The sequence below is a fragment of the Labrus bergylta genome, chromosome 13 (assembly GCF_963930695.1).
Source record: "Labrus bergylta chromosome 13, fLabBer1.1, whole genome shotgun sequence".
In the NCBI taxonomy this organism is placed as follows: Eukaryota; Metazoa; Chordata; class Actinopteri; order Labriformes; family Labridae; genus Labrus; species Labrus bergylta.
The window spans coordinates 7,737,140-7,744,852 of record NC_089207.1 but is presented as its reverse complement, the minus strand read 5'-3'; the positions used below and the strand labels follow the sequence as shown (position 1 = coordinate 7,744,852).

Genomic DNA, 7,713 nt, shown 5'->3' with positions numbered 1-7,713 from the left:
CTAGATTCAGCAATACTTTGACGCTGGGAGTTAACTAAAGACTTGCAGCTTGTTTTTAAGACTTGTTTCACGACTTGCGGGCAAACTGAACGTTCAAACGTCTGATAAACACATTGAACAAACCGATTCCGTGAAGATTAACTTCCCTCTTTCAAAACTGGCCTGGTTAGTACTTGGATGGGAGACCGCCTGGGAATCCCAGGTGCTGTAAGCTTTTAATACCTGCTTCAGCCAGCAGGGGGCGCTGTAACCTCCTGCTATGCACTGCAGTTCTTTTTTTATTTGTCTATCATTGCTTCTACTTTCCTACAAAGTAGCTTACACTGAATTTTGATTGGGGATCATCTATAGCATATATAGGGACTGATTGTAATAATTATGAATTTTCATATAATTAGTAAGTGTTCCTTTGTGATTCCTTATGGAGGATTGTTTTTTTTAATGATTAGTTACAATGGAGAATGTGAGGGGATCAAATATGTATGCCCCACAGGGTTATGATTTCTACATGAAACATTGCAATGGCTGATTTATTCATTTGTCATTCAAGATTACCTCAAAACAAGTAAGTGGTGATAAAAACATAATTTCGAGTTGTCCCTTATATCTTAATCAATCACTGCTTAGGCTACTATAATAATCCTAAATCTTGTGTGCCTTAATGCAACATTTAAACTTATTTCTGCTGTTCACTGTTCACAAGTTTGCAGTATTGAAAACCTTAATAAATCCACAGTAAAAGTGACGATGCAAAATGGTCAACTTCTGAAAAATCGTCAATTGATTCTGAAAAAATATTGATTGATAAGTAAGCATCACTTGTTTGCAGGTTTTTTTTTAATTCAATCTTAATAGTAATCATTTATAATAATTCCTGATTTGGTGTAAATGTTTATTATTGATGTGAAAACATTTATAATGATGGTGAATATTTCCAGTTGAATCAAATGTATAATATGGCTACCAGAGTGTTGTGGGGAAGTAAAGAGTAACCTAAGTACAAGTAATTAAAATATGTTAATGCAGTAGTCCTTACTTAAGTAGGCTACATGTACTTTTTGAATGTAAAACTGAACTTTGAAAACAGCCTCCAGAGAGCGTAATATGTATTAATACTCACTGAAAACATTGATGAAAATTGCAACAACAAAAAAAAAAGAGAGGACAGACTGCCAAATAAAATGTTTCATTTTCCACTGGCCTGTTTCTCTCAGTCCTTTCTCCACTAGTGAGGCAACAGCGCCCTCTTCTGGCTAAAGGAGGTATTAAAAGCTTACAGCACCTGGTATTCCCAGGCGGTCTCCCATCCAAGTACTAACCAGGCCTGACCCTGCTTAGCTTCCGAGATCAGACGAGATCGGGCATGTTCAGGGTGGTATGGCCGTAAGCGAATGAACAGGTTGTTAAAGGGTTATTTATACATACTTAGGTTTAAAGTAACACCTCGCCAAAATTAGAGCAAGTGACTATGACCTAGTTGATTTTATTACTTTTCTACTCAAACGTGTGGGCCTATGGATAGACTTACACTTAATCTTACTAGATTCAGCAATACTTTGACGCTGGGAGTTAACTAAAGACTTGCAGCTTGTTTTTAAGACTTGTTTCACGACTTGCGGGCAAACTGAACGTTCAAACGTCTGATAAACACATTGAACAAACCGATTCCGTGAAGATTAACTTCCCTCTTTCAAAACTGGCCTGGTTAGTACTTGGATGGGAGACCGCCTGGGAATCCCAGGTGCTGTAAGCTTTTAATACCTGCTTCAGCCAGCAGGGGGCGCTGTAACCTCCTGCTATGCACTGCAGTTCTTTTTTTATTTGTCTATCATTGCTTCTACTTTCCTACAAAGTAGCTTACACTGAATTTTGATTGGGGATCATCTATAGCATATATAGGGACTGATTGTAATAATTATGAATTTTCATATAATTAGTAAGTGTTCCTTTGTGATTCCTAATGGAGGATTGTTTTTTTTAATGATTAGTTACAATGGAGAATGTGAGGGGATCAAATATGTATGCCCCACAGGGTTATGATTTCTACATGAAACATTGCAATGGCTGATTTATTCATTTGTCATTCAAGATTACCTCAAAACAAGTAAGTGGTGATAAAAACATAATTTCGAGTTGTCCCTTATATCTTAATCAATCACTGCTTAGGCTACTATAATAATCCTAAATCTTGTGTGCCTTAATGCAACATTTAAACTTGTTTCTGCTGTTCACTGTTCACAAGTTTGCAGTATTGAAAACCTTAATAAATCCACAGTAAAAGTGACGATGCAAAATGGTCAACTTCTGAAAAATCGTCAATTGATTCTGAAAAAATATTGATTGATAAGTAAGCATCACTTGTTTGCAGGTTTTTTTTAAATTCAATCTTAATAGTAATCATTTATAATAATTCCTGATTTGGTGTAAATGTTTATTATTGATGTGAAAACATTTATAATGATGGTGAATATTTCCAGTTGAATCAAATGTATAATATGGCTACCAGAGTGTTGTGGGGAAGTAAAGAGTAACCTAAGTACAAGTAATTAAAATATGTTAATGCAGTAGTCCTTACTTAAGTAGGCTACATGTACTTTTTGAATGTAAAACTGAACTTTGAAAACAGCCTCCAGAGAGCGTAATATGTATTAATACTCACTGAAAACATTGATGAAAATTGCAACAACAAAAAAAAAAGAGAGGACAGACTGCCAAATAAAATCATGTTTCATTTTCCACTGGCCTGTTTCTCTCAGTCCTTTCTCCACTAGTGAGGCAACAGCGCCCTCTTCTGGCTAAAGGAGGTATTAAAATCTTACAGCACCTGGTATTCCCAGGCGGTCTCCCATCCAAGTACTAACCAGGCCCGACCCTGCTTAGCTTCCGAGATCGGACGAGATCGGGCGTGTTCAGGGTGGTATGGCCGTAAGCGAATGAACAGGTTGTTAAAGGGTTATTTATACATACTTAGGTTTAAAGTAACACCTCGCCAAAATTAGAGCAAGTGACTATGACCTAGTTGATTTTATTACTTTTCTACACAAACGTGTGGGCCTATGGATAGACTTACACTTAATCTTACTAGATTCAGCAATACTTTGACGCTGGGAGTTAACTAAAGACTTGCAGCTTGTTTTTAAGACTTGTTTCACGACTTGCGGGCAAACTGAACGTTCAAACGTCTGATAAACACATTGAACAAACCGATTCCGTGAAGATTAACTTCCCTCTTTCAAAACTGGCCTGGTTAGTACTTGGATGGGAGACCGCCTGGGAATCCCAGGTGCTGTAAGCTTTTAATACCTGCTTCAGCCAGCAGGGGGCGCTGTAACCTCCTGCTATGCACTGCAGTTCTTTTTTTATTTGTCTATCATTGCTTCTACTTTCCTACAAAGTAGCTTACACTGAATTTTGATTGGGGATCATCTATAGCATATATAGGGACTGATTGTAATAATTATGAATTTTCATATAATTAGTAAGTGTTCCTTTGTGATTCCTAATGGAGGATTGTTTTTTTTAATGATTAGTTACAATGGAGAATGTGAGGGGATCAAATATGTATGCCCCACAGGGTTATGATTTCTACATGAAACATTGCAATGGCTGATTTATTCATTTGTCATTCAAGATTACCTCAAAACAAGTAAGTGGTGATAAAAACATAATTTCGAGTTGTCCCTTATATCTTAATCAATCACTGCTTAGGCTACTATAATAATCCTAAATCTTGTGTGCCTTAATGCAACATTTAAACTTATTTCTGCTGTTCACTGTTCACAAGTTTGCAGTATTGAAAACCTTAATAAATCCACAGTAAAAGTGACGATGCAAAATGGTCAACTTCTGAAAAATCGTCAATTGATTCTGAAAAAATATTGATTGATAAGTAAGCATCACTTGTTTGCAGGTTTTTTTTAAATTCAATCTTAATAGTAATCATTTATAATAATTCCTGATTTGGTGTAAATGTTTATTATTGATGTGAAAACATTTATAATGATGGTGAATATTTCCAGTTGAATCAAATGTATAATATGGCTACCAGAGTGTTGTGGGGAAGTAAAGAGTAACCTAAGTACAAGTAATTAAAATATGTTAATGCAGTAGTCCTTACGTAAGTAGGCTACATGTACTTTTTGAATGTAAAACTGAACTTTGAAAACAGCCTCCAGAGAGCGTAATATGTATTAATACTCACTGAAAACATTGATGAAAATTGCAACAACAAAAAAAAAAGAGAGGACAGACTGCCAAATAAAATCATGTTTCATTTTCCACTGGCCTGTTTCTCTCAGTCCTTTCTCCACTAGTGAGGCAACAGCGCCCTCTTCTGGCTAAAGGAGGTATTAAAAGCTTACAGCACCTGGTATTCCCAGGCGGTCTCCCATCCAAGTACTAACCAGGCCCGACCCTGCTTAGCTTCCGAGATCGGACGAGATCGGGCGTGTTCAGGGTGGTATGGCCGTAAGCGAATGAACAGGTTGTTAAAGGGTTATTTATACATACTTAGGTTTAAAGTAACACCTCGCCAAAATTAGAGCAAGTGACTATGACCTAGTTGATTTTATTACTTTTCTACTCAAACGTGTGGGCCTATGGATAGACTTACACTTAATCTTACTAGATTCAGCAATACTTTGACGCTGGGAGTTAACTAAAGACTTGCAGCTTGTTTTTAAGACTTGTTTCACGACTTGCGGGCAAACTGAACGTTCAAACGTCTGATAAACACATTGAACAAACCGATTCCGTGAAGATTAACTTCCCTCTTTCAAAACTGGCCTGGTTAGTACTTGGATGGGAGACCGCCTGGGAATACCAGGTGCTGTAAGCTTTTAATACCTGCTTCAGCCAGCAGGGGACGTTGTAACCTCCTGCTATGCACTGCAGTTCTTTTTTTATTTGTCTATCATTGCTTCTACTTTCCTACAAAGTAGCTTACACTGAATTTTGATTGGGGATCATCTATAGCATATATAGGGACTGATTGTAATAATTATGAATTTTCATATAATTAGTAAGTGTTCCTTTGTGATTCCTAATGGAGGATTGTTTTTTTAATGATTAGTTACAATGGAGAATGTGAGGGGATCAAATATGTATGCCCCACAGGGTTATGATTTCTACATGAAACATTGCAATGGCTGATTTATTCATTTGTCATTCAAGATTACCTCAAAACAAGTAAGTGGTGATAAAAACATAATTTCGAGTTGTCCCTTGTATCTTAATCAATCACTGCTTAGGCTACTATAATAATCCTAAATCTTGTGTGCCTTAATGCAACATTTAAACTTATTTCTGCTGTTCACTGTTCACAAGTTTGCAGGATTGAAAACCTTAAAAAATCCACAGTAAAAGTGACGATGCGAAATGGTCAACTTCTGAAAAATCGTCAATTGATTGATAAGTAAGCATCACTTGTTTGCAGGTTTTTTTTAAATTCAATCTTAATAGTAATCATTTATAATAATTCCTGATTTGGTGTAAATGTTTATTATTGATGTGAAAACATTTATAATGATGGTGAATATTTCCAGTTGAATCAAATGTATAATATGGCTACCAGAGTGTTGTGGGGAAGTAAAGAGTAACCTAAGTACAAGTAATTAAAATATGTTAATGCAGTAGTCCTTACTTAAGTAGGCTACATGTACTTTTTGAATGTAAAACTGAACTTTGAAAACAGCCTCCAGAGAGCGTAATATGTATTAATACTCACTGAAAACATTGATGAAAATTGCAACAACAAAAAAAAAAGAGAGGACAGACTGCCAAATAAAATCATGTTTCATTTTCCACTGGCCTGTTTCTCTCAGTCCTTTCTCCACTAGTGAGGCAACAGCGCCCTCTTCTGGCTAAAGGAGGTATTAAAAGCTTACAGCACCTGGTATTCCCAGGCGGTCTCCCATCCAAGTACTAACCAGGCCCGACCCTGCTTAGCTTCCGAGATCGGACGAGATCGGGCGTGTTCAGGGTGGTATGGCCGTAAGCGAATGAACAGGTTGTTAAAGGGTTATTTATACATACTTAGGTTTAAAGTAACACCTCGCCAAAATTAGAGCAAGTGACTATGACCTAGTTGATTTTATTACTTTTCTACTCAAACGTGTGGGCCTATGGATAGACTTACACTTAATCTTACTAGATTCAGCAATACTTTGACGCTGGGAGTTAACTAAAGACTTGCAGCTTGTTTTTAAGACTTGTTTCACGACTTGCGGGCAAACTGAACGTTCAAACGTCTGATAAACACATTGAACAAACCGATTCCGTGAAGATTAACTTCCCTCTTTCAAAACTGGCCTGGTTAGTACTTGGATGGGAGACCGCCTGGGAATCCCAGGTGCTGTAAGCTTTTAATACCTGCTTCAGCCAGCAGGGGGCGCTGTAACCTCCTGCTATGCACTGCAGTTCTTTTTTTATTTGTCTATCATTGCTTCTACTTTCCTACAAAGTAGCTTACACTGAATTTTGATTGGGGATCATCTATAGCATATATAGGGACTGATTGTAATAATTATGAATTTTCATATAATTAGTAAGTGTTCCTTTGTGATTCCTAATGGAGGATTGTTTTTTTTAATGATTAGTTACAATGGAGAATGTGAGGGGATCAAATATGTATGCCCCACAGGGTTATGATTTCTACATGAAACATTGCAATGGCTGATTTATTCATTTGTCATTCAAGATTACCTCAAAACAAGTAAGTGGTGATAAAAACATAATTTCGAGTTGTCCCTTATATCTTAATCAATCACTGCTTAGGCTACTATAATAATCCTAAATCTTGTGTGCCTTAATGCAACATTTAAACTTATTTCTGCTGTTCACTGTTCACAAGTTTGCAGTATTGAAAACCTTAATAAATCCACAGTAAAAGTGACGATGCAAAATGGTCAACTTCTGAAAAATCGTCAATTGATTCTGAAAAAATATTGATTGATAAGTAAGCATCACTTGTTTGCAGGTTTTTTTTTAATTCAATCTTAATAGTAATCATTTATAATAATTCCTGATTTGGTGTAAATGTTTATTATTGATGTGAAAACATTTATAATGATGGTGAATATTTCCAGTTGAATCAAATGTATAATATGGCTACCAGAGTGTTGTGGGGAAGTAAAGAGTAACCTAAGTACAAGTAATTAAAATATGTTAATGCAGTAGTCCTTACTTAAGTAGGCTACATGTACTTTTTGAATGTAAAACTGAACTTTGAAAACAGCCTCCAGAGAGCGTAATATGTATTAATACTCACTGAAAACATTGATGAAAATTGCAACAACAAAAAAAAAAGAGAGGACAGACTGCCAAATAAAATCATGTTTCATTTTCCACTGGCCTGTTTCTCTCAGTCCTTTCTCCACTAGTGAGGCAACAGCGCCCTCTTCTGGCTAAAGGAGGTATTAAAAGCTTACAGCACCTGGTATTCCCAGGCGGTCTCCCATCCAAGTACTAACCAGGCCCGACCCTGCTTAGCTTCCGAGATCGGATGAGATCGGGCGTGTTCAGGGTGGTATGGCCGTAAGCAAATGAACAGGTTGTTAAAGGGTTATTTATACATACTTAGGTTTAAAGTAACACCTCGCCAAAATTAGAGCAAGTGACTATGACCTAGTTGATTTTATTACTTTTCTACTCAAACGTGTGGGCCTATGGATAGACTTACACTTAATCTTACTAGATTCAGCAATACTTTGACGC

The 7,713-nt window shown here is 36.7% G+C and overlaps 5 non-coding genes across 5 annotated transcripts; all 5 read right to left on the bottom strand.

Annotated features, from left to right (window-relative positions):
• Positions 1-1,270: 1,270 nt before the first annotated feature.
• LOC136181779 (5S ribosomal RNA) lies at positions 1,271-1,389 on the bottom strand. Its single transcript, XR_010668126.1, has one exon. It is a non-coding gene; the product is annotated as a 5S ribosomal RNA (ribosomal RNA).
• A 1,423-nt stretch (positions 1,390-2,812) lies between these two features.
• LOC136181594 (5S ribosomal RNA) lies at positions 2,813-2,931 on the bottom strand. The gene has a single exon (XR_010667941.1). It is a non-coding gene; the product is annotated as a 5S ribosomal RNA (ribosomal RNA).
• Positions 2,932-4,354: 1,423 nt separating this feature from the next.
• On the bottom strand, positions 4,355-4,473 carry LOC136182085 (5S ribosomal RNA). Its single transcript, XR_010668403.1, has one exon. It is a non-coding gene; the product is annotated as a 5S ribosomal RNA (ribosomal RNA).
• A 1,405-nt stretch (positions 4,474-5,878) lies between these two features.
• On the bottom strand, positions 5,879-5,997 carry LOC136182084 (5S ribosomal RNA). The gene has a single exon (XR_010668402.1). It is a non-coding gene; the product is annotated as a 5S ribosomal RNA (ribosomal RNA).
• Positions 5,998-7,420: 1,423 nt separating this feature from the next.
• LOC136181893 (5S ribosomal RNA) lies at positions 7,421-7,539 on the bottom strand. The gene has a single exon (XR_010668209.1). It is a non-coding gene; the product is annotated as a 5S ribosomal RNA (ribosomal RNA).
• Between the last annotated feature and the right edge of the window lie 174 nt (positions 7,540-7,713).